Here is a 25,427-nt window from a genome sequence, read left to right on the forward strand (position 1 = left end):
TGTTTTACTTCAAGGGTTAAATAAAATTATTCTGTAATATGAGAAAATGGAAAGAATCCAATTTCTGAAGTTTTAATGTTATTGCAATATTATTTTTATTGTGCCTAAGCAGAACTTGTCATAGATTGAGAATATATTAATGAAGATATGGAAATTATATAAGAATTTCTTACGTTATGTTGGAAACAGTTACAACCTAACTAACCTTTCTTTGTAGAAAAAAGGACTTTCTGAAAATAAGATATATTGACCATTATTAACATATTAACAGAAACAACCTGTATGCCAGATGTAGTTTGGGATGGTGTCATCTTAGCTAACAGGTTTTAGCTCTTATAGTTAGAAAGATTATGAAAGCATAGGCAAGTTTAAATATTTCCATCTTTCCAGATTACACAAAGCATGAGAAGTAAATACAACTCAGCAATAAAATATCATATTCTTATCTGGAAGGAATACTAGCAAGTATCTAAGGGACTTTGTTCTTTGACTAGGGAAGAAAGGAAAACTTGGATGTAGAATTGACATCAAATGATTCATATTTAAATGATTCAAAGTATGTTATTTGGTAAAAAACATTGTTTCATCAAAATGTGTGTGTTTGCATGTGTATATTACATACATTTAGATATATTTTCACATAGTTACAGCAAAGTTAATCAACTTTTTAAAACTCTCCAATCTTTGAATAACAAAAATCATTTTGGACAGCAAAAGTAAAATTTATATTAGATGGATATATTATTTATTTGTAGCAACAGTGCTATGGTTATATATGGGTTCCCCCTCGTGAGACAAATGAGCAATGAGGCTCACTGGGGAATGTAAATGAAACACTTTTGCAAATTAAGTGTTCAAAATACCTATTTTGCTGAGCACTCATTAACTCAATTTTATACCAAAAGCTTACCCATTTTATATCATAATCAACAACCCGGCTCCACCCCCGCACCTCCTAACTAATGAGGCACACACAGATATTTTCCTCACAAATCAAAATACTTTTCCAGAAGATAGAATTACTAATGACATTAAATTGTGGCAACCAACATGAACTTGACAACCCCAAACCAAACTGGATTGTCACCTCATGGGAGAAAATCCCAACTTCCCACCTTGGAAACATATTTAACACGAGAAAACACCATAAACCCAAATAGGTTTCACATAGAAAGAAAATGACACAATATCCCTTCCCTTCCAGTGTCAAATGTCTAGGTAAACCGAAACGAACTGTCCAGTCGCTAGGTTGCCCTATGTCAAGCATGCATATTTTAAAACTTTTACTTTGGGTATTAAGCCTCCTCAACTTCTGCAGCATCTGTATCCAGTTCTGAACCAGACCTGACCAACAGCACAGACTGGGAGCGACCACTTTACCTTCCGAAAAATCAATCAGTCCCAGCAAATGAAGCAGCTTCAGAGATGCACATATAATCACAACAATACCCACTGTTTGCAGTCCTTCAGACTCCCACTCCAGAGTCAACATCCTCTAAGCTGGCAGAGCATCCCAGCCTCCGGACCCCTTTGGAGCTGGGAGGGAGCTAATTAGAGAAGCGGAGCAGCGTCTGGCTTGGAACAAAGACTTGCAAGGGGGAAAAGTGAGCAGCTCCTCGCAGATGCACCCTGCGAAGCAGGCGGCCCCCCGGGGTGAGGACAGACCTGGGCTAAAGTCCAGCCTCTCATGCTGATCCTGGCATTTGCTTGGCAGGGCTCCCCCCAGCCACAGCGCACCGACCTCTCTCGCCTCTGCGCTGCAGCCAGCGGGCTAGTACTTCGACTTCAGAGCTGAGAGTTCTCCACATCTGTTGGAGAACTGGAGACTTAGCAATGTCCGCGGAGAGCAGGGACACTCCCAGGAGACTTGCCCTGGAGAGCACGGTGGCGCTCCTCTGCCGAGGACGCGAGGCTGGGGCAGGTCTGTCTGCGCGCTAGTTTGCTGCCTGGGAAGCTTGCGAATGCCCCCTTTTTGCCATGGCAGCTGCTCTCTCCTCCCAGAGCCTCCTCCCGGGAGAAATCTCAGCCCCCTCTCTGGATGCCAGGAAAGGAAATCAGTGCTGGTGGCTGGTGCTCACAGCCCCTTCAGAAAGCCCCAGTGGAAGAGCATGGGCAGCTTTTCTAGGGACAAAGTGCCAGAGTGGAGGATCGATGATTAAGTGACTTTGTCAAGCTGCCCCCTGCCACTCCACTTGCTGTTGTGGTCTGCGCTGACAGGTGGGGGACATTATTAGGGAGGTCGATTTAGCCCTTACATTTACAAATACATTTACAAACGCAGACGGAGGGCGGGGTGGAGCAGCGCCCTGTGAGAACTCTGCTCTTGGGTAACTGCCCCCTGGAGGGTGGGTGCCACTACTGCTCTTTAAAGTGTAGCCTCAGCCTCTCTCAAAGCAAAGTTTCACAAACTTCCCTGATATTAAAAACGACCTGGGGTGCTTGTTAAAACACTCTACTGTGGAGAGTGCGATTCAAAGGAGCCTGGAGTCCGTGCTGTTAAAGGAGAAGCGCAGGTGACTCTTATCCACTGGGAAGTGTGTGTGGGGGTGTGCTGTCCCCAGGCCACTCCGCATGGCAGGGCAGCTGTGTGGGCATGGTCACAGGCTCTGGGCTATGCCAGGTCCACAGTGGCTTAATCACTCTGCTGGTGATCTCTGCTCTGCAGAAGCCAAACCTGACAAGGGAGGTGAAGAGAATCCACTGGGACTCTGTGTGTGTGAAAGAGTTTTTAGCAAGTGGAACTCACTGTGAAACATAAGGGCTTATGAGTAACATCTCAGACCCCCCGGGGCACATTCAGTTCTGCTTCTTATTTGTTTTGTGATCTTCTGCAAGACACTTAACCACTGTGAAAACAGTCCCTACCCTGAGAAGTCAAGATTATAATATCTCCTCCAAAGTTCTCCATTTAAAGGAAATTGTGGGGATTAAATGTGGTCAAAATATTAGTTAATTTACTAAACATTTACTATGTCCTCATCAATATTATAGTGATTTATCAACAATGACTCATCCCCATAGCTCTATGTGGTAGGTACTATCAACATCTTCATTTTATAGGTAAGGAAACAAAAGCATAAAGAGGTTAATTTACTTGCGGAGCTGTGATCATAATGCCTGGAAGGTGAGAGGCATTCATTCATTCATTTGTTCATTGACATTAATGAAGCTGCTGCTATGAGCTACGAATGGTACACGCATGATAAAATGATGAAAAATGCCCAATCCTACCCTTTGTGGGGCTTACAGTTTAATAGGGGGGGCAGGCATGAAGTGGGATGTGATCAATAAACAAATGCACCAGCACTTAAGCAGATGTCTCTTCAGGGCACAGTGGGTGCACTGGATGGGAAAGCTAGCTCCATTTGGTGACAGGTGGTGGTGACAGGAAGGAGACTTACAGAGGGGGTGACCATCAATAATGGTAGCCTGTTTCATGACTGGAAGTAGCACGCCATATTTAAGCTCTGGGGTAGGTAGACCTGGGTTAAATCCTGGTCTGTCTCTTGCTTGCTGTGTGATCTCAGGGAAACTGCTCCATCTCTGAGTCTCAGTTTTCTCAGTTTAAAATAGGAATGTTACTGCCTCTTTTTAACGGCTGATGGAAGAATTAACTGAGCTTGTGGGGAGGTTAGCCCAGTCCCTGATGTCCCTGCTTTCCCCGCCAGTACATGGTAGCTGTGGGATTATGACGGATGTACCAACTCTTTAGAGGCTCTGCAGGGTCTCCTTGGAGAAAGTGACTTTGCTCTTCCCTGGTTTTCTCTCCTGCTCCAAGGTCTAGTTCCAATCTTCTTCCCATGAAGACTTGTTGATCAGCACAGCCCACAGGGCTGTTTTTCTTCTCTGGGAATCAGAAATACACCTCGGCCACCAAGTTGGTCCTGATAATGGTCCTTTTCATTTCGGGTAATATATTTATGAGAGATATCTTTGTACCTATCCACCCAACTACCCATCCATCCATCCATCCATCCATTTTGTTTTCAGTTGTATCAGAAAGCTAGTGGAGGGGAAGTAGATCTTAGTAGTTGATGGGAAAAGAAATGCTTTCAGTAACCATTCTCTGAAATTCCCACCAATATTTAGCTATGCAAAGTCCAAAGTTTAAAAGAAATTAAAGAAATGAATTTGGTCAAGTCAAACGTAAACTTGCCTTTCAATCCTACATAATACCATATTGTAGTTGAAAACAAAGTACAGAGAGGGGTCACACAATTGGAAAACCCAGAATTCAAACATCACTTTGGCTTCCAAATTCATGCTTTTCTCTTTATACCTATCAGCAGCTTTCATCAAACATTTGTCAATCAATTTCTTGATTTAGAGAAATTAGCGAAAGTATTTTAAAATTGGCCACATCTCAATTTCCAAGGATGAAATCTCCACCATCCTTGACATTCACATAAAGTTCCATGGATGTGATTTTTGTTGATTTCAGGCAGGTTTTACCATTCAGTACAATGGCATTCCCAATTTAGAATCCACCAGCTGAGTGTGGTGGAGATCTAGCCTGTCTCTATCATCATGAGCCACCTTTACTACTTGGTTTTCTGAGCTCTTCCTCTTGGCTCTGGCTATAGGATCTTCTGGCTCTGAAGGGTGTCATGAGCTCTTTTACATGCACCCCCCAAGATTTTGTAAGGTAACAGCACCATAAAAAGAGTTTCATGCTTCATCTGAGAAGTCTAGGGAAGTATGGGACATTTAGGGAAGGATGTTTTTCTAGGACTACCCTGGGAAAAAATAGTTGGCTGCATATTATTTTAAAAAGTAACTCCAGATTATGGCTCAATCATTTTGTTGCAGTAACTTGCAACCAGTTTGTTATATATAAATAAACTCAAGTTTTTCCCTCCTCATGCTCATCTGCCCTTCTCCCACCCTTTTTTTTTTTTTTTTTTTTTTTACATTATAATGGTTGTCTAGCAGAGGTCTGTTTTTTATATCAAGGGAAAGGAATACCAAAAAATACACTAACATTTCCTATTCAGGGACTCTAAACCAGGCACTATATTATGTACTTTACGTGTATAAATTAGTTTAATCTCACCCCAAGCCTATAAATTAGGTATTATTATCACTACTTCAAAAAAGAATAAAAACCAAGGGGTGCTGAGATTAAGTTATTTTCACAAAATCATATTCCATAAAGGAAATAAACAGGATTTATACCTGATTTAGTCCCAAAGTAAAAGCCAGAGACATCTATGGAGAACTTACAAGTATCTGTTCTAAAATATTTACAGATATTTAATCCTTTCATAACTAATTTAATCCTTTCATAACATCCTGAGATTGATATTATTACTCTGTTTTCAGGGAAAAAATTCAGGGTTTCAAAAGTTAAGCGATTTGCCTGAGGTCTCCTAGATGGTATTTAGCAAAACTTGGATTTAAACGTAGGTCTCCTGCTGCCAGACACTACACACCACACCATTCACCACTCCACTCCCAGGCCTCTCTGCACCACATTGAATGGCTCTTTATCTGAGGCTCTGGTAGGGGACTATGAAAGAAAAATGTTGACAGATACTCTCAAGAAAGTAAAAACTCACTTCAACAAGGCATGCCCAAATCCATCGACCAGTCTGAAGAAAAGAGGGTCAGTGAGTAGACTTTCAATGTTCTTGCACCAAACCATTGTGATTCTTTAAACAATCTCAAAAGGGATGATTGCCCTGAAACCTTAAATTTGTCCTTTTCTCCCTCTTTGCTGTAGCTGGAGTTTAAAATTTTACCAGGTGATATTCTCTGACTAAGAAATGTTCCTCATACTTTCAACCTTGTGTAAATATTATACAAAAATAAGTGTATCAAGTTTGAGAAAAATATTAAAGTCAGATATATTTACTACCTACCCTCTCCAAAAACATATATAGAATTATAAGGCATATAGGAACTAGTTAAATCAAATTTAAATTTAAGATCAGTAGTCTATGAAGGGGATCAGAAAATGTCACTCCAAAATATGCCACTTTAGCATAAGGATTATTTTGAGCTTAAGGCAACTGAGAAATAGCAAACACAGGACAAACTCTCTCCTTCTCTTTTTTTGCCTAAAAGCAGGGTATAAATGTGTAAATTTCTCTTTTTAAAGGTATTCCCTCTGTGCTCAGGAGGAGGAAAACAACCATAATCACCCAATAGAAAGTTAATACTGAGTTGGGTCTGCATAACAAATCTTCCTAAAGAAATCTTATCTTTCATTAGCTTTTCCCATATATTTTCCTTTCCAAAATTTATCATCCTAGAAGCCCAGAGCCCCCTTCCTTTGTCTTGTCACATCTTCACAATTTATCACCCTTTCTTAAGATGATTATTTAAGTCCTCAATTCTAACTATCCCTTTGATTTACTCATCACTGAGTACATTGCATATGTAAATAAACTCAGTTTTTTTTTCTATTTATCTTTTGTCAGTATAATTTATGGGGCCTGCCAGGGAACCTGAGAGAGATAGGGGAAAACTGTTTTTCCTCTTCTACATCTATATTTGTATAAGCCTTTAGAAATCATTTAAAGACCAAATAATCTTTTAAAATAAAATTTTATGGATGCTTAAAAATGAGCAGAATTGGTTTGTTCAAAGCCAAGAACTTAGAAAGTGAACAAAGGTGGCTTTGAATCCTCTAGCTTTTCATAATCCCTGACTTATTTAGTTCAGGGGAAATAGGAAGATATGTTGAGAAGTTAAAAAGAAGTGAAGTTTTAAAAGAAAAGTTTCTTCTTTCAGTCAATAGGAGCTAAGAGAAGCAAGTCATCAGTATGGTTGGCATTATCTGGAAGGTTCCACTAAAGAGAGTAGACTAATCTAGGTGTTTAAAAATGAGGGGAGGAGGAGTGACTTTCCCAGGAACAGAAATGAGCACTCACAGGGGCAGTATTCATGACAGTGGTAAAGCCGGCCTCCTACGAGGAGAGAAAAATGAGATTGGACAATAGTTGGAAGAGGTCTCCCAACATCAGGACTTGATAGGGCAAGTATAACAACAACAACAAAAAAAAGGCGTTTGTGACCCTTAATGTCTCTTCATATCTTAAGATTTTCTCATCAAAATTATGAAAGTTATTCACGCTCAAGGCCCCAGTATTCTACCCCGAATGTTACCTCCACATTAAAGTATTATCATGCCTTCCTGTCTTGAGTTTTCTCAATTACTTGAAAAATGCCTAAATATTCCTTAGATGAAGTTTCTGTTCAAACATGATCTGACTCCAGCTATTTCACTTAGCTGAAGGACTCATTCTGAAAGGGCAGTAATTGTGTCTTGAATGGATTTCTTTAAAATATGTATATGGATGTCCATTAAACAATAAACATGACAACCTTCTGTTTTGAGTGCCTTATTGAATCCATAAGGTCGATTAGATTTTCAAATTAAGAACTGAGGGGAAAAATACCTTCCATCCTAAGAAATTTACAGAAATATTGCACTAATATATTTTAAAAATACTTCCCTTGTATTTTATAATCAAAGCACGTGAAGTATGTAATCTTCATATAAACAAATTAGAAGATTATGTGGAAGTACAATTTGAAAATTTTCATTAGAATGTAAGCTTTCCTTAAGATTTATAATTTTTTGCCTGCTCACATTTACTTTTCCTGTGGCCTAAAATGAATAGGTTACTAGGGTTGACCAATCTAATCCAGCATACAATTTCTGGCTCTTTTGTCATATCTCCTTTGATGTGATCTCTCTACAAAAAGTATTTGTCACATATGATCACACCAGGCTGACTTTGGGGTGGCGATTCTCCAGGATAATAATAATGATTATCCCTTCCTTTATTGCATTATAATAGTATTACAACAATATCAAGTCCCTACCATATGACACACAGTGTGCTCTGTGTATTACATAAACCGTGTCACTGAATTGTTGCAACATCCCAATAGGATACGTAATATTATTAACCCCATTGTATAGATGAGAACGCTGAGATGCAAAAGTTTAAGTGACTTGCCCAAGACTACCTGCCAGAAGTCAAGAAGGTAGGGCTTGACCTCAGGAATTCTCACTAAGGAGCCAGGGTTCTTACACCAGAGGGGAGGTATGTGCCAAGATCACCATTTTCTCTTATTGTGATCCCATTACACAAACAAAAACAAGATTTAAAATGCAAATGACCTTCAGAAAGATAGGATGTTTTGTTGGTATTTCTTAAAAGTGGGGCAATCACGATTCAGAGACTTGTCATATGCATAAATGGTAAAGCAAAAAATAAATCCATGGCAACGAAAAAAAAAAAAAGGAAGATAGGATGTTGTTTTAACATCATGCTAGAGTGTAAATGTTTAGCATCAAGTTCTTTCCTGGTAGCAAGGTCAAGAGAGCAATGAAAACATAAATGTCATAAGGGAAGGGGCTCAGGATAGAGCAGGGAGGATGGAGAAGAGGTGAAGGGAGGAGAGAAGAGAAGAGGAAAAGGGCAGGAAGAAAAGAGAGGGAGAAGCAGACAATGCTTCACTCCAGGCACTGCGAGAGAGCCAAGCATATAAAAATGGATGGGGCTTGCTCTCTGCTTGTGAGATTCTCATGGCCGGCCAAGGAGATGTGATTTAAAACAGGAACAAAGGAGGGCTCTAGAAAAGGGGTGGGAAGGGATTATTTATTCTTCAGTTAGTCCTATCTCCCTGGTCTACCATTCTCTGTGGCCTCTATAATTAGACATATAGCTTGACTTTCTCAGCTGCAGCTTCAAATGACCTTCAAAACGGAGCAGGTGGTTTTAAAAGCATGACAAATGGCATCTCCATGGATGTTGCACCAGTCATGGCTGGGTCTTGGCTCTACCTTCTAGGTCTGTTCCTAGGCCTGGTGACACCTTCCTGCTCACTTGGGCCAGTGCCCTGCTGCTCTGAATATACCACTTCTTCAACTCGATTCTCTCAGTGCTTAGGCACAAGGTTCTCACGAACTGACTTGGGTGTTCTCAGAGCTGCGTTAGATCATTTTGTGCACCCTAGCAGAGCTTTGGGAAACAAAACTGAACAGGCTTAGACTTAAAGGCATTCCAAATCTCCAGAGACACCGAATGATTATCTTGAGTATACTTTATTTCATTAATATAAACAGTTGTGGGGACTATATGGAAAGATTATTTTGTATAGTTCTCAAGATTTTTCTCCTCAAATACCTCCAAATTCCCAGTTCCCTTGCTTATCCATGTTCCCTCCCTCTCTTTCTCTCTCTCTCTCAGGCTCTCATAAACACACACGCACACAGACACTATTATTACCAGGATCATTCTCCTCATCTGCAAGATCAGATTGGGTGAAACCTCAATGAACAGAGAAGTCCCCCTCTCATCAAGCTTACAGCTGTGTGCATTCTCATGAATGCTAGTGCCTCCCAGATCAGAAAACTCTAGGAATAGCTTCCAAGATCCACTATAAGCTAGCAGGTGGTGAAACTGAAGGCCACACTGGAATTAAATAATTTGGCAAAAGGGACAAAGCTTTATGAAGAAGAACAAGAAGAAGATAAGGAAAAACAGGAAGAAGAAGGACGAGGAGGAGAAAGGGAGGAGGAGGAAGAGGAGGAAATTTCCCCCTACTTCAGCTCCAAACACAGAAATCTAGAGAGCTGGAAATGGAATCATTCCTCTTCTGGGCATGACATGTTTTCCAGAACTTACCATCAGTCAATGTATTACAGCTTATCTGCCTGAGATTGCTTATTTTCTTTTATTTCTGAAAATGAAACGGATTTCTATTTTCATTCTACCTATGTTATTATAATGCTGAAATTAGCTTGCATTTGTTTCCTGTTGCTGCTATAACAAATCACCATAACTTGGGTGGCTAAAGACAACACAAATGTATTATTTTACAGTTCTGGAAGTCAGAAGTCTGATATGGTTCTCACTGGGCTAACATCAATGAGTTGGCAGGGCTGCATTCCTTTTGGAGGCTCTGGGAAAGAATCCATTTTCTTGCCTTTTCCAGCTGCCAGAGGCTGCCTGGTTGTCTTGGCCCCTTCTCTTGTCAATGCCAGCAGCAACCAGTCGAGTCTTTATCACATTGCATTGCTCTGACATCGACTATTCTGCCTCCCTCTTTCCCTTATCCTTGTGATTACATGGGGCCCATCTGCACAATGCAGCATAATATTACTATTTTAAGGTGAGCTGATTAGCAACCTTAATTTTATCTGCAATCTTTATTATCTGTTTCCACACAACCTAAAATAGCCACAGATTTCTGAGATTAGGATATGCATCTTTAAGAGCCATTTTTCTGCTTATCATATAGCTGTATTATATTAATTATTTTTAACAGGAAACACTTCTTTAAATAAGAAAATATAACCTAAACTGAAATTCACAAAGACGGACTGTACTCCATTAGAAGCAAGCCAGTGAAGTGTGTGAGAGTACATGTGCATTATGATGTACAGAAAAAGAAAAAGAACCATACCTTTGAGAAGACAATGGCAGCTTTAATTAGCATTTCTATCTCTGAACTTGTAATTTTCACAGAGAGAAAGGACTCTGAGGAATGTACATTTCAAAATATTAAAAAGGAACACTAAACAATTTATAAAGTATAAGCTGATCATCAGACTGAGGAACACTCTACTTTCATTTTAATGGTCAGAGGCAATTATGTGTGAGCCCAAGCATGAAATAGGAGTTCCAGGGATAGAACCTGAGAGTGTGCAGGACTGGGATGGTGCTACTCCTTCACAGAATGTCCAGGAGGATCACAAAAGAGAACTTTATAACAGAGAAAAGGCGGTCACTCACACGGAACACTCTAATTAACTAGCTCAGCTGTCTTAGGCTGGATCAAACCAGAAATGAACTAAATTCTCCAGCTACAGGGGTTTTCATTTTTAGTTAAAGTAGACAATACTCTGAACTTGAGAAAGTCACAGACCATGACTTTCAGAGACTATTCATGGTGGTAACAAAACCGTAGAAAATGAGGGGCTTTATCCATTGAACACCCATAAGACTCTTTCTCCTAACACTGCTTGAAACATGCTGGTGTCTTACATGCTTGAGTTAAAAATCGACTCTAACCCTTTCTGAACATCTACATTTAGTCATGATGATTTGGGGGGTAATTCTACCTATATTTGTACTTTCACGGTCTTTGTCTCACTTATTCCTTTTAACAGTCCATTTCAAAAATGAGAAAGTTGAGACTATGAAGGTTTGCCTTACCCAAGGTTCAAAACGGTGGCAAAACTGGGTTTTAAAAACAGGGATTGTGGCTCCATGTCTGGTTTTGGATTCTTTTCTTCTCTAGTTTTTACAGAGAGCCCTTTCCGTGTTGGGTGCTGTGGTAAGCGATTTAGATTAGCAATTTATAAAATTGGGATATTAAAAAGTACCTATCTCATAGTGTTGGCAGGAATAATAAATGGGTTCATGCAGTTAAAACATTCAGGGCAGGTATATAGCAAGTGCTGCGTTTCTGAGAGTAATTATTATTATTTCTTCGGTAGCCATCTCTGAGGTATTTGTATTATTCTGGCCATTTGACAAATAAAGAAACTGTGGTTCAGAAGGGTTAAGGTGGTTGTTATGAAGCTGGTAAGTGGCTGAGCCTCGAACTTAGTTCTACCGTCAGAACCTATTTCCATTTGCACAAGGTAGAGCCACGTTGCCTCTCAGGTTTCAAAGAACCCACTCAGTCAGTCCTTGGCTCCCAGGCAAGGCAGAGCCTAAAGTAACTGAGCTGTGTAATTGCTTAATCTATTTGGTAAGATCCTCCAATTTCAGATGCTGCAGCTCAGTAATCGCTTCTTTATCTGAGGACTTTGACTTTCACATCATTTCCACCTCACTTCATCCATGCAGTTATGCATTCACTCTTCACAAAAGTTGACACTGACCATGTGCTATGCAAAATTCGCAAGAAACTGCGAGGGATAAGTACTGGGAAGAAGCTTACACTCTTGGAGGGAAGGGAAGAAATGTACATAAGTTATTGAACTGAACAAGAATATTAGTTTCCATGAGGAAATGTGTTTAAAATGTGGTGGCATTTCAGAAGTAAGAGAGAAGCAGGAAAGTTAGAGGTTGAAGTTGATCCCGGAGTGCTCCATGGAGTCTGAGTTTGACTGTGAATGGCAGTTCAATTATTTCTTCAGTGGGTCAATCAACATTTATTGAGTGTCTACTATGTGCTAAAAAATGCAAGCCCCCCAGTTATGGTATAATCCAATCAACATACCCTGTTGGCTCCACTTCCAAAGCACACTCTCTATCTGATCACTTCTCACCAACCCTGTTAACATATAGGCCAAGACACCATTCAACAAATTCCCATCTGATTTTTCTGCTTTCACTTTCACACCACTATGGTTTATTTTTATACGACAACCAAATTAAAGAGCATACCTTTCATATAACTTTCCTAGCCCCTAATAGCTATCATTTATATTACGGATGCATTCAAACTCCTTGCTGTGTTTTGGGACTTTGATCTTAATTCAGATTCATCCTCTCCTAAACCCCCTCATCACAGTTCTATCCCCACATAGTTTTTGAACCATTGAATAAACCAAGATTATTCCCACCTCTGGTCTTTGTGCTTTGTGATCCCTATGTGGCATGTTCTTTCCCTTACCATCTCCTTCTTTCTCTTTCTTGTCACTCAGTTCTAGTGTCGAAAATGTTGCCTTCTCAGAGAGGCCCTTCCTGACCACTGTATCAGCAATATTCTGTGTCTCTGTCACTACTGCCCACTCAATCTCTATCACATTGCTGTTTTTTTCTCTGTAGCACTCACCACTCTTCATGAAATTTATCTTTTTCACATTTCTTAGCATATTAATTTCCCATTTCATCCCACTTGTGAACATGTTCCCTGCACATGTGCCCCGTATCAACCTTATTCATCACTGAGTTTCCAAAAACTAGAGGAGAGTTTTTCAGTTGCACAGTTTCCATAACTATCTGTTGAATGAATGAATGACATCAGGCAGGGTTCTTCTTTCATTCAGGCATTTGAAATCACATGAATTGTATCAGCAACTTCATAATCAGAGATTAGCAAGTAACTTCATTAATTTCATTTTATCGTGCAGTGGATTCAAAGGGGAGTTCATCAGACTGGAAATGGGCAGGCAGACTATGAAGAATTGCAAGCATCTATAAGAGAGTCGAATGATGAGGATCTGATGAACGTTTCTGAGCAATTGAGTGGCATGATCATAGCCATGTCCTGTTTTCCTCATCTGGTAATAACTAAAAAAAGAAAAGAAAAGAAAAGCAACCAAAACCTTGAAGGAAAAGAAAAAAGAAACTCGAAACAGAATAGGTGATTGTAATGGTCTAAGCTAGAGGTCATACCAGTGGGTAGAAAGGGATGGGACACAGAAACTAGCAAAGCTACAGAGCTGAAACTGACAGAACACGGCAGCCAGTGTGAGGCAGAAGTGGAGGACAGGGGACCTCAAGGGTGATCTGAACTGATTGTGAAACATGAGGATTTATTTGTCAATATCTCACTGGCTCTGACTAGCAAAACAATTAAAAAGTTAGTGGGAATGTATTGTAAGGAAGCTGTGATAACTCAAGAACTTAAAGAAAGAACTGAACAACCAAGACGTAGGAAAGGAGAGAAAAATAGAAGCTGTGGGTGACCTGCAGCTGTAGTTCACTCACCTCTTCTTGAGTAGGCTACCCTTAACATGCTTATCTCTAGTACTCTTGACCATGGCATATACCCACCTCCAAATTTCAAACATCAAAGAGAAAGATTCTACTTGGCCCAAGGCAAATACTCTTGGATCAATCCATTGTAGCCCGAAGGCATGGCATTGAGTGCAGAAGAGCATTGGAAACCCACTTCTATGATCTGGGGTCCTTTCAGGACAAAGAAAACCCTGGAAGGGCCAGATAGCTGCTCCAAGTTACCCCTGAATAAAATTAGACACAGGAACATACAGGGAGGTGGAAATAATTGAACTTTTGATAAAGTTGTGTTTGAGAAACCAGCAGGGAATCCAAGTAGAGCTGCTGAGCGGATAAGTTATTATAAAATGTGGAGCTATGCCTTGGGAGAGGGGCCAAAGATAGAAATAAAAATCTGGGATTGATCCATATAAAGGTGATAATTCAAATGACAAGCGTGAATGAGATATTCAGGAGAGAGAGAGAGGTGTAGAGAGAGATAAGAGCAAAGAATGAACCTTCTAGGAGCAAGAGAAGCCAAGTGTGCCAGAGCAGGATTGGTGAGAGACATCAAAGGAGACCTTAGAATATAATATTTTGTGAAAGTCAGGAGAGCAGAGAGCTTCAGAGAGAGGATGGCCCATTGTGTTCAATGTAGAAACCCTATTATTTGCAAGTTAAAGTGTAGTCTTAGAACCAATAAGCTTTGGGCAAGTGTGTGTACAAGGGGTGTTTGTAGGTGTGTGTACATGTGCAGAGGACTGGAGGGCAGGGGTAGAAGGGAAAAGTAATGATAAAAGGAATTTTCAACTATAACATATAATCTACAATAAAAGCCTATAGCTGCACTATCAGAGAAGACTTGTGTAAGACAGCTAGACTTTGCTTTTGCATTATTTTGACATGGTTAAATGAATAGAATGAATAGGTAAGATAAAATAGATCTGAGGTCCTTTTGCCTACTGAAGTAGTCTTTAAGTCTAAAATAGTGGAAGGCTGAAGTTTTAATCCATATCTCATTTCTTTTAATATTCTGGCTTAGAATTGAGGAAACCTTTGTTTCTTCAGCAGTGGTAAGAGATGAGGACAGGGTCATAGACCAGCATAAGCATAATAGCTCTTTGCAAAGAAGTACCCAAAATGAAGGATGACTCAATACCTTGACACTAATATGAATAAAGCCTACAGTCTGTGTACTTAATCATAAAGTTCTTAAGCTTTTCCATTCAATCCAAGACAATTCGACATGTACTACTGAGCATCCAGTATGTCCTTAACTTTGATCCAGGCACTGGGGATATTACATGCATAAAGTGAGCTAGCCACTGCTCTCTTGAAATCTACAGTCCAAAGGAGAATGCAGAAAAGTAAGGAGGCAGTTATTAAATATTGTAGTGAGAGCAAAGGTGGTTCATCATGAGAACTCATTAGACAGACACTTAACCCACACTTGGTTCTAGACAGGTTTTCTGAAAACAAACAAACAAAAATACATCGTCTGAGCTAAGATCTTCAATATAAGCAGAGTCAGACAAAGATGAGAAAATGTGTTACTGGTAGGGGGAACAGTAGGTGTAACAGCTTGGAACCAAGAAGGAGATTATACTTCATCTAAGACTAAAGCAAGAGCAGGGCCCTGAGTGAGTTTGGGAAGGAGCAACACAGAGTGGATGCATTGGAGGGATGACTGGGAATAAATCACATTTCAACACAGGGAGCTATTAAGGTAAACAGGAACCAGAGCACAAAAGGCTCTGTTAAGCGCACTAAAGGAGTTTGCTTTTTAAATCTTGAGGACACACGGGAACCATTGAAGGGTTGTAAGCAGAAGTACAAAAGCATCAGATTTCTGCTTTAGAAAGATCACTATGGTTGCTGTGTGGACAATTGATTGAGGGTTTGGGATGAGCGTGGCTGATCTAAAGGCAAAGAAATTAATTAAGAGGCGATTCCAGAATTTCAGGTAAGATATGAATTAGGAATGTGGCCAACTGGCTGGAGAGATTTGGATGGATGTGAGAGACACACAGGTGATGGAAACTGCAGATACTGTGAACCAATTAACCATGAAAGCTGAAGGGGGAATGAGTCCAAGATGATATTCAAGTTTCCAGAAAAAAAGTTAGCATCTCCAGTTGAAAGTTAAGAGGTTACTTGCAAAACTAATTGCAGTATAAAAGACTAACAGACTGGTGCATACAGATTTGAAGCAAGAAGGAAGCAAGACTTGTACAACACAATTCGGAATTTGCTAGTACAGGCAGCTTAATCTCTCCAGAATGTTCATCTCTACCTTTGGATTACTCAGTCATATTCAAGGAATGGAGCAAAAGAGAATTGAGAATATGCATGCAGTAGGTAAGTATTTGTTCATGACAATTTAAAATCAAATGCTTTTGCTGTGTGGACTCTTCCCACCTCCACCTGTCTCAGAATAGTGAATTCTCCAGGTAGGCATACAACCCCTATTCCAGCAGATGCCAAGCTGAAGAATCTGCAGCTACAAATCATTAGCAAATACATTTGGCCAACTCTCGGTACCTTACTACCACCACTTAGACCAAAGCCATCATCCTCTCCTTCATGACTGCTGTAATTAGTCATCTCAGCCCTTGCCTCCCCACATCCTATTTTACAGAAAGAAAAGCCAGACTCGATCTTTTAAAGCACAGGTCAAATCCTGTGACTCTTCTGCTCAAAAACCTTCCAATAGTTCACATTTTTCTAAAATTAAAAAATAAAAGCCCATTAAAATGGAGTATGAGTCTTTTATGATAACTGTCTGATTTCATCTCTCACTCTCTACCCCTTACTCACTCCAGCTACAGTGTGCATTGATCATAGTGGACACACTTCTACCACAGGGCCTTTGCAGTTGTGGTTTCCTTACCTATACCTTAGTAAGAAGGCACCTTATCCAAAATTACAATCTTCCACTCCCAATTCTCCCTCACCTTTTTCAAACCCTTTAATACTTCTTAGCAATTACCACTATCATACAGACTATATATTTTCTTTATCTTGTTTTCCATACTTGACTCTAAATGCCATTAGGCAGAATTTTTCTCAGCTTTGTTTACAATCCCCAGCACCAAGCACAGACTTGACAGGTAGAAGGTGCTTGATAATGAGTTGATGAATGTTGCTGTAATATCTACTCGCAGCCACAAACAATCTCCTTCATAAGCACACATGGTTTTCCCCTTCATTAACATAAATAGATGCAATACATCACCCTTAAATAATTCGTACTGAAATGTAAATAGAGAAAAATATTTTGCAGTTTTCCTTTAGGAGAAAACACTATGAAATTGTTTCATAAATTGCTTATGAGAAAACTGAAAATGTAGTTAAGTAAGCAAAGTTCAAAAATAGTTTGAGCTCTAACAAAACATTATTAACCTGCCTTCCCAGGCAGATGGGTGCTGAAATTGAGAGCTCTGAATGTTTCTTTTTGAGTGTCCAGATGCATCGGCACAGTACATTTTAGTTTTGAACTGGGTGGAGCTGAATTGCTCTTCATCACCCAGGAAGGTAGAATTTGCGCTGCCCTCCCTCCTCCTGTTTCCTGCCTCTTCAGTGATCATGGTTCTGTGAGTGATAAAAAGGAGGAAAATGAATAAATAGGAGCCAGAGAATGCATGTTCCTTAAGAAATGACAACAATAATTTATGGAGTCCCTAGTCTGTTCAAGATATGATAGCAGAGCCCTCACATATATTTTCGTGTTTAACTGTCACAAGGACTCTGTGAGGTGTATATTATCTGCCCTTAACAGATAAGGAAACTGAGAGAGTTTTAAAGTGCTTTCATTTTTGCACAAAATTTGCTGGCACTGGGATGGAATCTCATCTGACCCGCTGCAACACCTTTTTCTCCATGAAATGCTCCGTATTTGTTCTTGGACCCTCTGTTTCCTTCTTATCCCAAAGCAAAAGACATATTTCCCCCAGAAATAATTTTAGGAGTGGTAATTTGGTTTCCAGGTTAAGTTTATTAAAAACTCTTTGTAATGCATAATACAGTTGAAAGAGCAGGATTGTTTCTATGGAAATAGGAGCTGGGAGCTCTAAACTGCCCGCTTAACGAATGAACTTTGGGGATATAATCAGTTTCCCTCTTCTCTGAGGAGATAAATAGGCGGCACTGTTCAATTACTCAAACTCATTCCGCCTTTCATCTTTCCGGAGAGCGTTTACTGTGGCTGCATTTTCTCCCACCACTGAAATACAAAAGCGGCGAGGTTTTCCACTGCACAAAGTAAATGAGACCGAGAGCCAATTTCTCATCTCAGACACTGCAGTTCTCAATGTGCATTCTGTAAGCTCCGAATGTGACTATAAACACATCAGCCAAAACAAACTGTAGTTTTTATAGAATAAGCCTGGGAGAATGTTTTGCTGAAACTTAACACCTCTTGTCTAAGAAAAGGCAGCAAGAGGAGAATAGCTCATACTGCATTCATTGGCAGTGCTGTATCCCATACAAAACCTCACAGGACATAATCAAGACATATGGTTTCATCTTTCTCTCTTTGTCACTTCCCAAAAGTGAGGTGTTTAAGAAAGCTGAGAACTCTTCCTAGCCAATTCAGAATGGGATTGTCTATAGCAATGCTATTCAAAGTACCTCATCAGCAATAAATAAAATGCAATTTTCAGGCCTACCCCAAACCTACTGAATGAGAATCTCTGGGGTGGGTGAAGCAATCTGTGTTTTACAAGCTCTCTAGGTGACTGAGATGCAAGCTCAAGCTTGAGAAGCATAAACTAAAGGGAAGGGATTACACTTTGACTCAGAAGAACAGGGTTCAAATTCCTGGGACATCAATTGATAATTATTTAGGGATAAATCATTTAACCTTTCTGGCTTTCATGCTCCTTATCTGTAAAATAAATGAATCAAACTAATTTATTCCTGAATTGTCTCTCAACCTAACATCAGAGAATCTCATGATTACGTGATACTGGTATAAACGTACCCTGCATAATCGAAGTTTTGGGCATCATTAGCTGAGTGATCTTATCTCTCCTAGCTAGTGTAATAGCAACAATAGCAACAACATCTGGGTGCCTCCTATGTTTGTATACTTTGTCCTGAATTTGACGAATGTTTGACCTACTAATGTCCTTTAGTAGTGACCATCTCCATTTTAGCACAGAGGAAGCAGAGAGAGGTTATGTAACCTCCTGAAGGTCAGTCACAAAGAAAGAAAATTACAGTGGGTCAAGATTTGAATCCAGGTCTGATTTCAAAAATCCATGTTCCCTCCTCTCTGCCAAGCAAGATCTATCTTCCCAGAACTGGTAGCTTTCAATGAAAGAAGGAAAAAACAAACAAACAAAAAAACACTACAGTCCACAAGGTGGGGCTAGGCCAACTTCATTTCTCTGAGCAGTGTGATTCCTTTAAGTATATAAAGCAATTACTTTGAATACATTTAACACATGTATTGATTTCATATAAAAGCCACTTTACCTAAGAGTGATCAATAAACAACAAGGCTTGTAGTTGTACTAAACTGCTGATTTATTGACAGCTCTGAGATGTTCTGTCCTTAGTGAAAAGATGCAAAAAGCGGAAGCTGGAGAGAACTTTGGAAAGCTTCTAGCTTAAAGAGTTCATCACAGGCAAAAGAAAATTTAGAACTAGAGCAGTCCAATAATTTGTCCAAGGTCACACAGCTGGTGAGTGGCAGGAATATGACTAGAGGGTGTCTTACCACCCACCTGAGCTAGTGCTACTGCTGATATCATTTTATTAAATCAAACTAGATATTCTTTTTTCAGGCATTCTTTTGTCAGTAACATTTCATACATCCATCTTCAAAGGAGGTTTATGAGGAATACTCATAAACTCAGAGTCTTAAGTGACAAGCAAGAGTTATTCAAGCTAATGCAGTTAAGACAATAATTCTGGATAGAGGCAAGAGCCTAGTTCAAGGTATGGGGTTCTGGAAACACATGATGTGTTTGGGGGAACTATTAGAAGTTCCATCTACTAACAAATGAGTAAGTACAAATCAGGAAGGAGTGAGAAATGAGACTAGAGAGATATGGGGCGGCCAGGTGATGGAGGGCTGAGTATGTCGTTCTAAGGTACCTGAAATTCATAGGGAGTTACAGAAGAATATGTGTGGGGGAGAATGACATGATCAGATTTGTACCTTAGCTCTCTTTGGCTACAGTATGGACTTAAGGGGTGAGGAAACAAGAAAGGTACAGTATCCAAGACCAATGACAGTGAGATGGGTTAGCCTTATAACATTCCAGGCAATAGAAAGGAAAGCCTGTGCAAAGTCAATTCTGTGAACAATGAAGTAGAAGAGGAAGAATAAAAAGATTTTTGGACAGTTAAAATGACCAAGACACAGTGCTTGGGTAAATTAAAAAAGAGAGAGTCTACAGGTGACTTTTGAATTTCTAACTTGTGTAACTTATGGATGGAGATGAGGTGGGGAGGACAAGGAGGAATACATTTGGCCATGTGGAAATAGTCAACCTAGCGTTGAGTTCATTGTATCCTTGCATCATCACTATCAAGATATCCTGAAGAGACAGCCAGTTAGGGGTGGGGAACCTGCAGCCTTAAGGCCATGTGTGGCCTTTCTAGGTCCTTAAGTGCAGCCTTTTGACTGAATCCAAATTTTATAGAACAAATCCTTTTATTAAGAGTGGTGCAGCAGAAAAAGATGAAGATTTTCTTGCCTCTTTTGGTGCTTAAAAAAAAAAAAAAACAATCTTGAAATCAGAAAGCCGCAGGTCAGAGTCCTGGAGAGCATTATAGCATTTTTCTAAAATGCTATGGAGAGAGAACAAAGAAGTTGGAAAGGGAAAGGGAAAGCCTTGTGTCAAAAAGCCAAAGTAATTTTTTTTCACATTTAATGAATGATAATTAGTTTCAGATGCATAGAGTGCCATTAAAGCAACAACTGATTTCATTTTCACAATATGGATTTCGTTGGTCCAGAAGGGCAGTGAAGATGGAAACTCAGTTGTGTGGAGACATTGGATACTGAATTGGAAACAAGTGTGTTTCTGTTTTAAGGGATTAAAAAATGTAAAGTGGGTGAGGATGTAGGCATGGAGTGGTATAAGTATAACATGAAAACATTGAAGAGCCAGCAGAGAGGAAGAAGTTAAAGTAGAGAGAGATGGGGCAATCCGTGCAACATCTCTGAAATGAACAGATCAATAAGGCATTAGTTGGCTTTGGCTTAGAGAAATTTTAACTCATGTGAATTGCAAAATTATAGACCTTTTCATATTAAACATGGTATTATTATGAGAGTAATGCTACACTATAGCTGGAAGTTCCTTGTAAACCACCAGGGGTTCCCAGATGATAATGTTAACTGCAGGTCAGATGTCCGGAAAGACAAGGAGTTTCTCCTGACACCCATCTGGTCACATGCAGGGGCTCAAGACACAGACAAAGCCAGCCACATGCCTCCGCTGACACGGCAAGCCGGTTACATCTCTCTCAAATACCGGGAGAATATACTCTTTGGCAGCATAGGTATGATATCAATAAACTAATAAAACTAATCAGTAATCCTTGGGCCCTTCCCATTTTACCCATTTATTGAAATGTTTCCTAAATAAATTCCAAAGGCTTAATGACAGAAGGCTTTAACTATTTCTATTCTAACTAACATATAGATGGTTAAGATAATTTATATTTAATATTTATTTATTTCATGAACTTCCTTGAGACACAGTATCTATTTATCTGTCTTTCTTTTTTCTATGTATATGTATATAGCTTTCCTGGGAGCTCAGACTAAATGAGCTCCCAAATTATGCAGAACAAGAGGACAAGTTTGATGAATTTCACTACGAATGTAGTTTGGCACAACTTTATTTGAAAACGAAGTGAGGGGGCTGATATCCAGCATTCTTGCATGGTTAGAATATAGAGTGACTTTGGATATAGTGAAGGGGAAAGAACAGGTCCTCAGCTAGCTCCTTCATATACCTTCTTATTTAATCATAGCAGTATCCCTGCCAGGGAAGTACTATCCAATTATTTTGATTCTAAAACACACTGTTTCTCCTGACATTTTTTTTCCTGAAATTTATATGTGAATTTCAGTTGACATACTCATTGAATATGGTGTTTATCTCCCCACCCCCAAAAGTGGTTATATCAACAAGATAGTAATACAGAGCCTTAGGATGGAGGAGATTGAGGCATAGAGAAGTTTATGGATCTCACCCAGGGGCACAAACTGGAATTAATAGAGCCAGGATTTAAACTCAGGTCTATCTGATTTGAAAGCTGGTCAAGAGCAACTATTTATTTGCGGTCTACTATGTGATACAGGCACTATTCTAGGTCTTGTTGTATAGCAGTGGGTAAGACAGAACGTTCCCTCTAAAAGCCTGCATTCCAGAAGAAGAGATAGATGTCAAACAAGCAAACAAATAGAAAAAAGAAATTTAGATACTCGGTAAACACCACAAAGAAAATAAAACAGGGTAAAGTGATATAGGCATATTGAGGAGTTGCTTCTTGCAGGCCTCTTCCAGGAAGTAATAACATCTGAGTTTCTTCCCACCTTTATAAAATGCAGCAACAGCACCTATGACATGGATGGAAGAAAAGGAACTACAAAGGCCCTGAGATAAGAAGGCACTTGCTCTTGAGCAACAAAAAATCAAACACCGAGACTCCTCATTGTAAGCCCTAAGCATCACCCTTCCAGGGCTCATAATCTACCCATAGAAACAGATATGTCAAATGACACATGATGGTATTATATGTTCAGAGCTATGATGGTGACATGTGTAAGTTACTATGGAAGCATGGCAGAACAGAAGCTTGCTGTGGGTAGAATGAGTGTGTCCAGGTAGGAGGTGGGGGTTGAGCTGGGTCTTGATGGAGAAGCAGGATTTTCCTGGGACATGAGGCTGGCAGGGGATGGGTATGCAAGGTTCCCAAGAGAGGACAGCCCGTGAAATGGCAAGGAGGGCTGAAGGAACGTGGCTTCACTAGGTGCATTGTCATGGCTGAACTAACTTAGGGTTCAGGATGGGGCATGATAAGGGGATGTTCTCAAGAAAACGTAGTGCCTGGAAATGATTTAGCTTGGCAAGGCCTCACAACAAATTCTTCTCTCTGTTCTTAAGGACAGTGTCACTGAAAATATTCCAAGTGAATTTCCTGGCAGTGCCTGGCTGACTTTCCATGATCTCTTGATGAATAAGGTGAAAGGTAGACTGCTGAAGTCAGTGGTCCTCAGCCCTGAATGCCCATTAGATTCACTAATGAAATTTAAAATAAATATGACTAAAAATTTAAAAATTTTGAAAACATTTCTGAACAATTAAATCAGTAGGTCTGGGAATAAAGTCCGGACATTAGGAGGTTTTCAGAACTCTTCAGGTAAATCTAATGGGCAGCTGGCATTGAGAGTCACTGTTTCCAGAAGGCTTAAAAGGGAAACTGAGTTCTTCTGAAAGGCCAGGACCCCTCACACATGGCAGCACCAGTCCAAGAAGAAGGCATCCAAGACAGGAGAAGGAGCTGGCAAGGATCGATTCTGGGACTGGCAGCATTCATGCTCCAGGATTTAGAGAAAGTCATTTTGAAAGCAAAGCAAGTGAAAGAAATGTAATCATTATGCAACCAGGCTCTGAAGTCTAATGGAGAGATCTGAACTTAATGGTGCCCCGAACACTTCTCAGTAATTATCTCAGAAGAAAACAATGGTGCCAAAGGGAAGCCCTGATTTTGAACAGTCCCAGGCGACAGTAAATGAGAACTAATCTGACTAAGAAACCAATTGTGAGTCATCCCCTGACTTTCGTTTCAGTAATGACACCTGAAACACACTTGTTTGTTCTGTAAACCTTAGTTAAACAAAGTTACCCTCCAAGACACTGGGGGTTTGCCAGGGAACAGTTAGTTTAATTGGAACTCATCTGTTTTTGTTTCTAATGAGTCTCCCATTTCATAGCCTGCCCCTAGATTGAAAGAAAATGTCCCCCCTGTCTGGGATGATTAAAAACCTGGTTAAGCATAGAATATATAGTAGCTGCCAAAATGTTTCTACCCAGCCAATACTGCTCAGAACAGAGGCCTGCAGACAGGATTGGAATAGAGAAAAACTGTTGATTGCTCTAGCTCAAAAAGGAAAAAAAAAATCACATCCAATCAAGTTATATAAGTTATATTTTTGTTAAAGAATCCACCTTAGAACTGCATTCACTTCTCAAGGTTTGCTAACAAACTTTCCTGCATCCTACCTTTTAACTGTCACTTTTTGTTTTCTAGTTGTTTTTTTTCATTTGAAGAATGTAATAAATAACTTTGAGAATCTATTAAGTCTTACAATGCTTTGGCTGAAATTAGGCTGTCTATTGTACTTGCCAAAAAGCTGCTCTGTGCTATAAAATCTTTGTAAAAACATAATTATTTACAAAATTACTTATGGGTTAGAATAAATGCAACTTCATCTTGCAGCTATGGGCATTTTTCCTTTTAGGAAACAGCAAGGTGCTAATCATTGGGTGTTTCATTAGGAGACACATTTAATTTAATTCTCTAAGCACCTTTGTTCTCAGACTCCCACGTCCCTTTTATCCTCCCCTAAAGATCAGGATCTCAGGATTTCTGCTGTCTGCCTTATACATATTGCAAGCTAACTATTGCAGTAAGAAAAATCTTTTACCAATAACAAAAGAGCAGATGTTTTCTGGATCATAAGGATCAAATAGAGTGAGCTAATTTGCTCATTGATCTGTAGCTCTTAGTCATATGAAAAGCTGATTAAAAGTGTGGAACTTTTAGAAAAGACAAATACACACACATTATTATATGCACAATAATCTTAACTATAAGGGCTGGGCTTTGCAGCATGTATACATAGCATCTGGCCTAGTGGTTGGCCATGGCTGATACTCAATAAAAATTTGTTTAAAGACTGAATGAATAAATGACTGAATGAAACTTCAGGATAGGTTTGGATAGCTTTGAAAGCTAATTTCAGTAAACTCTCTGTTTAGAGCCTGCACCATGAATGAAAATTGTTCTGAAACAGAATTCTCCTGATTTCTTTTCTGGTTTTGGAGACTTTCTCTCCTTTTATATGTTAAAGGTTGACCGCCTCCTTACTTCCCACACAATTAACATCTGGGGAGGGCAAACAGGTTGGATTAGGTTTTTTTTTTTTCCTTCTTTATTTTATTTTATTTTTTTCCAGCATATTATGGGGGTACAAATGTTAAAGTTACATATATTGCCCTTGTCTCCCCTCCCTCCTCGAGTCAGAGCTTCAAGCTTGTCCATCCCCCAGTTGGTGCGCATTGCATTCATTATGTATGTATATACCCATCCCCTCCCCCCCCCACCTGCTTGACACCCAATAAATGTTATTCCTATATGTCCACTTAGGTGTTGATCAGTTAATACCAATTTTCTGGTGAGTACATGTGGTGCTTATTTTTCCATTCTTGGGATAATTCACTTAATAGAATGGGTTCCAGCTTTAGCCAGGAAAATACAAGATGTGCTATATCACCATTGTTTCTTATAGCTGAATAGTACTCCATGGTATACATAGACCACATTTTATTGATCCACTCCCTCTGTGAAAGAGGCTGGAATTTATTATAATTCTCTACAAGAAAACCTAATCCACTTGGATTAGGATCCTCTTTCACAGAGGTTACTCAATATTTCTTTGAGGGAATATTGGTTGTTTCTAGACTTCTTTATAATGCATTTAATTACCATCTCATATTTTTTCTTCCACATGTCTACTGTAATGCATCTTATGATAGTTGC

The 25,427-nt window shown here is 39.6% G+C and overlaps 1 protein-coding gene across 3 annotated transcripts in view; it reads right to left on the reverse strand.

The window, feature by feature from the left end:
- KCNIP4 (potassium voltage-gated channel interacting protein 4) overlaps nucleotides 1-25,427 on the reverse strand; it is a 1,096,218-nt gene that overhangs the window by 219,749 nt on the left and 851,042 nt on the right. Inside the window, exon 1 of one of the 3 annotated variants that reach the window (XM_076001140.1) lies at nucleotides 1,666-24,956. The exons of the other annotated variants lie outside the window; for them this stretch is intronic. The gene's annotated coding sequence lies outside the window, so the exon portion shown is untranslated. Of the gene's footprint in view, nucleotides 1-1,665; nucleotides 24,957-25,427 lie in introns of those variants that run through there. 3 annotated transcript variants of the gene reach the window in all.

The sequence above is a fragment of the Microcebus murinus genome, chromosome 3, assembly GCF_040939455.1.
Source record: "Microcebus murinus isolate Inina chromosome 3, M.murinus_Inina_mat1.0, whole genome shotgun sequence".
Classification (NCBI taxonomy): domain Eukaryota; kingdom Metazoa; phylum Chordata; class Mammalia; order Primates; family Cheirogaleidae; genus Microcebus; species Microcebus murinus.